At 40.8% G+C, this 6,049-nt stretch overlaps 1 pseudogene; it reads left to right on the top strand.

Moving 5' to 3' along the window:
* The first annotated feature begins 673 nt into the window (after window positions 1–673).
* Window positions 674–5,374, top strand: LOC143656940 (heterogeneous nuclear ribonucleoprotein D-like pseudogene; annotated as a pseudogene).
* Window positions 5,375–6,049: the final 675 nt, after the last annotated feature.

Raw genomic sequence — 6,049 nt, 5'->3', positions numbered from 1 at the left:
GGTTTTTTTTTTTAGTTCTTGGCCATCTAGAATCAATTCTTTTATATTGAAAGGAATATTTCCCCAACTTCATTTTAGTGAACAATCACTCCTAGAAGGGCAGTACCTGCTTTTGAATGGGGATCCACCCCTGATACTAAGAACAATCCTTACCAAAGTCCAGCCCATAAGCACCCTCCAACCTCAGTGATTGATAAGTCAGGAGTGAGCACATGACCTATATCTGGGCCAATCAACATAATTCTATTACCCTGGACACAATGATTGGTTCCCAAGTTGGCCCAATCAGAACAGGTTCTAGGATTGTGGAGGAGCTCCCTGAAGTAACTTCCTCTTGTCACAGAATAATGTAGGCTGGAGTGATATCTTGCCATGAGGAGACAACCTGTCTGAGACAGAATCAACATTAATAAGAACAGAGAGATAGAAAAGCCAGATTAATAACAATAGTGTCCTTGTTTCATAATTCCTAAAGTATCATCTACCTCTGGACTTTTCAGATGTGTGAGCAAGTACATTTCTTCTATTTTTTGGTTGGTTTTTGTTGATTTTGTTTTGAGTTGATTTTCCTTCTCTTGCAGTGAAAGAGTCCCATCCCATAGCAGAAACCTGGGGGAAAGACTGGTCTTCTACCAAAGGACTTCAGAGCCATTTAACTCAAACATTAAAATAAAATGGACTTTTGCTCTTCCGCCGCCATTTTAATTCCAGCTCCATACAAGGCTCCGCTGCTACCGGGACTCGGTCTGGCGCCAGCACCCACTGCGGACAGCTCAGCCACCGTGGAGGACATGGGTGAGTGCAGCCACATAGAGGAATTCGCGGAGGGATCCAAGATGAACGCGAGCAAGAATCAGCAGGATGATGGTAAAATGTTTATTGGACGCTTGAGCTGAGATACAAGAAGGAAAGATCTGTTTATCTCTATTTGGAGAGGTTGGAGACTGCGCAATTAAAACAGATCCAGTCACTGGAAGATCAAGAGGATTTGGAGTTGTGCTTTTCAAGGATGCTGCGAGTGTTGATAAGGTTTTGGAACTGAAAGAACACAAACTGGATGGCAAATTGATAGACCCCCAAAAGAGGGAAAACTTTAAAAGGGAAAGAACCCCCCCCAAAAGGTTTTTGTGGGTGGATTGGGTCCAGATACTTCTAACAGCAAATAAAATTTGGAGCATTTGGAGAGATTGAAAATATTGAACTTCCCATGGATACAAAAACAAATGAAAGAAGAGGATTTTGTTTCATCACATATACAGATGAAAAACCAGTGAAGAAATTACTAGAAAGCAGATATCATCAAATTGGTTCTAGGAAGTGTGAAATCAAATTACACAACCCAAAGAGGTAAATAGGCAGCAACAGCAACAACAGAAAGGAGGAAGAGGGGCTGCGGCTACGGGACAAGGTGGTACTAGGGGTCGTGGATGAGGTCACGGCCAAAACTGGAACCAAGGATTTAATAACTATTCTGGTCAAGGATATGGAAATTACAACAGTGCCTGTGGTGGTGATCAGAACTGTAGTGGCTGTGGCGGAGATGATTATACTGGGTGTAACTGTGGGAACTGTGAATATGCACAGGGACATGCAGGCTACAGTGGCCACCAGAGCACATACGGCAAGGCATTGCGAGGGGGGTGGCCATACTAAAGGAGGACCTTAGAACACAGGAGGACATGCTAAGGTAACCCACCTTGCAGGACGATGCTGAAGATTGGTCTTCTGTTGCTCTGAGATGATTATTTTATAAAAGACTTTCTAGTGTACAAGACACACTGTCCAACTGTATATAGCTGCCATTTAGTTTTCTTTGTTTTTACTTGGTCCTTTGCTATCTGTGTTATGCCTCGGTGTGGATTTGTTTATATAAATTTTATTTGTATGATTTCATGTTAAACCTCAAATAAATGCTTCCGTATGTGAAACAAATAAATAAAATGGACTTATTTTGTACACCAAGCTATTATATAGCTGGTACATTATGAATGTATGTCAGGGGAATCAGTATATGACAAAACTGAGAATTTGCCTGTATGTTATAGAGCTGCTAGCCAACCTTACAGACATGGATAGGTGGTGTGCTGGTTTGAAAGGATGTATGTCCCCTAGAAAAGCATGTTTTAATCAAAATTCCATTTCATAAAGGTAGAATAATCCCTATTCAATACTGTATGTTTGAAACTGTAATCAGATCATCTCCATGAATGATGTGATTTAGTCAAGAGTGGTTGTTAAACTGGATTAGGTGACAACATGTCTCCACTCATTTGGGTGGGTCTTGATAAGTTTTGGAGTCCCATAAAAGAGGAAACTTTTTGGAGAATGAGGAGATTCAGAGAGAGCAGAGAATGCTGCAGCACCATAAAGCAGAGAGTCCATCAGCCAGCACTTTGGAGATGAAGAGGAAAGACACCTGGGGAGCTTCATGAAACAGAAAGCCAGGAGAGAAAGCTAACAGATGACACTGTGCTTGCCATGTGCCCTTCCAGCTGAGGGAGAAACCATGGCCGTGTTCACCATGTGCCCTCCTAGATGAGAAAGGAACCCTGACCGTGTTCACCATGTGCCTTTCCAGATGAAAGAGAAACTCTGACTGTGTTCGCCATGTGCCCTTCCACTTGAAAGAGAAACCCTGAACTTCATTGGCCTTCTTGAAGCAAGGTATCTTTCCCCGGATGCCTTAGATTGGACATTTCTATAGACTTGCTTTAACTGGGACATTTTCTTAGCCTTAGAATTGTAAACTAGCAACCTATTAAATTCCCCCTTTTAAAAGCCATTCCGTTTCTGGTATATTGCATTCTGGCAGCTAGCAAGCTAGAACAGGTGGATATATGCATTTTATGGTGGGTCCTAAGACTAAGTAGAAATATGTTCTCCAAATGAGCAGGTGCAGGTCATGGAGAAAAGAGGACCCCACATCACTACCTCACTCCCAACTTCCAGCCTCCACTAGAGCTCAGAGTCCTCTCTCTTTCTCTCCCCAGCTTCAGAGAGAGAAAAACCCAATTGTAACCATCACTTGTTAGATTTTAATGCCTCTTGCCTCCATGGTCAGAGATTGCAAAATGATCCAGAAAAAAAAAAAGGTCTACTTACAAAGGATGGCCTAAATTATGTTTGGGAAGTTTTCTGTGCATTTACTTTATAATATTCGGTTACATTTTGATAGCATAGTTTTTCAAGTCTTTTCAGATATATCACTTCTTTTATCCTTACAACAGCCCTATCAACTTTTTATCTCCATGTTCCAGAAAAGGAAACAGAGTCTCCAAAGAGTTGGCAACATGCCCAACTTCATATGGACAGGAAGCAGCACATTTCATGAATTCCTGACAGGTTCCAATCCTGGTTTTGCCACTGTCATGCTGTGTGACCCTGGATAAATTGCTCAATGTATCTGAGATTGTTCCTTCATCTGTGAAAATGAGGTAATCGTACTTGGGTTGTTGAGAAAATTAAAGAAGATCTTAATATATAATATTCAGGAGATACACTAGGTAAATAACAGTTATCATCATTATTGTTATTGTTAAATTACTTGGTTTTACTGAGCAAGATAGTGAATCAGACTTCTCCATAAGACCCTTGGATTCTGGACCTTTGATAGCGTAGAACTGCATGTTAATCAAAAGCTGCAGCAATGAAGAAAATCTTCCCTTTTATTAACTGGAAAAGTTCATACTCCACACATCAGGGACATGTATACAAGTCTGGTTTTCATGCGATCTTGCTCCATCTCTACAATTACATTGTAGGGAGCAGTCCTTGATAGCAAGGACTGAAGCCTCTTTTTGCTTTGAATACAGGTTTTGATTATTTATCAATGGATACATAATAAGCAAAAGCTAGAAATTGGAAGTCCAAAGGGCTTCAAGAATCCAATATTATTTCAGAAAGAAGTCTGCAAAGTAGATGACCCAAATCAGAGCCAAAGGGTTCTGGCCCTTACTCAGAATGTTTTTAAGCCTTGGGCCAGAAAAACCAAACAGCTTAGCATCCTGTTTCTTGGAGGAAATCAGCTCTCTGATGAGTACCCTGTTAGGCAGAGTGCCACAAACAACAGTCATGCTTTTGCTTATGGTTGTTCAGGATGACCTGGTTGGGCCATCATGGAAGAAGTATGACCCTGTCACAGGGAACTGAGTGAAGAGAGGAGGACAGATGGCAATAGTTAGGAGGTCAGGTGACAGGGTGAACACTGAGGTTTAGGTTCTCAGCATCCCCGAGATGCTATCTGATATAACCACAAATTGCATATAACAAATGCTTTTCAAAGGGGGTGAATGTTCCCAATTTCTTCCCCAGGGCTATGACTTCAACATTTTGAATATCTATGTAAATAAGGATCCCTGGTTTTAATCCTCTGAGTTGACCACATCATTTCCTCTTTGTAACTCTGCTGAACATGATGGATGGGAATCAGAACTGTGGCTCTCCCCATGACAGATCTTGTCTCTTGTCCAATCCTTCCACTGAGGGCCCTGACAATTGCTTTCTACACTGACAGTGAAACTTATTCCTCACAGTAGCGATGGTGCTCAGATAAGGTAGAGGCAGTAAAAGGCAGTGAATTTGTGGCCGATCTCTAAATGACAAGAAACCAAGCTTATTATGATTTTGAAAAGATCTCTACAGTATTGTTTCAAAACCTCATAATCTTAATCATAAAAATACCAGCTGCTATGCCAGAAAAGCAGCTAATATGTCTTGAAATAATCATAGCCAATATTTATTTAACACCATTTGCCAGACACTGTGTCTAGATTTCAGGAAAATTATCTCCTTAACCCTTATCTTATCCAGGTGAAGTAGGTGCTATAATTATCCTCATTTAACAGATAATAATATAGAGGCTCAGAGAAGTCAAGTAATTTTTCTGAGTCACACAGCTAGTTAGCAACAGAAAAGATTCTCAAACTCAGGTCAATCTGACCTCAAAGCCATCTCTTGTGTGTCTCTAGCCAAGGTCTTTTCACTCCCCTCTGCTAACCATTGTCTAATCTAGGTCTATAGAGATTACATTCCTCTGATTCTTTTATCCTTCAGGTACTATGGTGCTTTAGAAATGTATGTACCCCAGAAAATCATGTTCTTAAAGCTAACTCATTCCTGTGTGTATAAACCTATAGGACCTTTTGATGAGGGTACTTGAGTTAAGGCGTGACCTAGGGTGGGTCTTAATCCTTTTACTGGAGCACTCCAATAAAACTCAGACAATGAGAAGGAAAGCTATGGAAGCAAAAAGCTGGAATCAACAAAACCCTGGAAGGGAAGGGAGAGACCAGCAAATATGACCATGTGTCTTGCATGTGGAAGAGGAACCAAGAACCACTGGCAGCCAGTCTTTGGAAAGAAAACCTCACCTTGATGAGGCCTTCATCTGAACATTCTCACAGCCTCAAATTGTAAGTTAATAAATTCCCGTTGTTAAAAGTCAACCCATTTCATGGTATCTGCTTTGAGCAGCTGAGGAAACGAAAACAGGCATCAACTTGGAAGTGTACTCCTTCAGAAGCCTTCCTTGATTCCCCTTTGCTTTATGCCCCTTCATCTGTACCCCTATGTCACTAAGTACTTCTTCACCACAGCACTATTTCTAGCATCCTCTTTTTCCCACTATACTGTAAGCTCTGGGAAGGCAGGTGCTATGTCTCTCTTGTGCACAGTTATAACTTCAGTGGGCAAAAGAGTATTTTGCAACCCACAGGGAACTCAAGAGATATCTGTGAGACATAATAATAGATAAAGATGATGCTTCAAGATAGATTTTTTATGATGTGAGAGCAGAAAATCTTACTGCTTCTCTCCAGAACTTCCTTTGTCCTGGGAATTAACAGGTAAAGCTGAGGGTATATTTTTTGAAAATGCTATAAATCCTCTAAATAACATTAATCCTTTCATTTTAAAGGGGCTTAAATGTCTTTGTGGTATGTGAAAGAAAACCATGTTTTAAACATAACACACAGCAACTATTTTTGAGCGCACTTGTAGAGGCAAAAGAGGGAAAGACAATTTGGTGTCAACATAAATCCACAAAGGTAAG

This window comes from Tamandua tetradactyla, chromosome 2 (genome assembly GCF_023851605.1).
Source record: "Tamandua tetradactyla isolate mTamTet1 chromosome 2, mTamTet1.pri, whole genome shotgun sequence".
Taxonomy (NCBI): domain Eukaryota; kingdom Metazoa; phylum Chordata; class Mammalia; order Pilosa; family Myrmecophagidae; genus Tamandua; species Tamandua tetradactyla.
The sequence above is the reverse complement of the archived record's forward strand: the minus strand, read 5'-3'. Positions and strand labels throughout refer to the sequence as shown.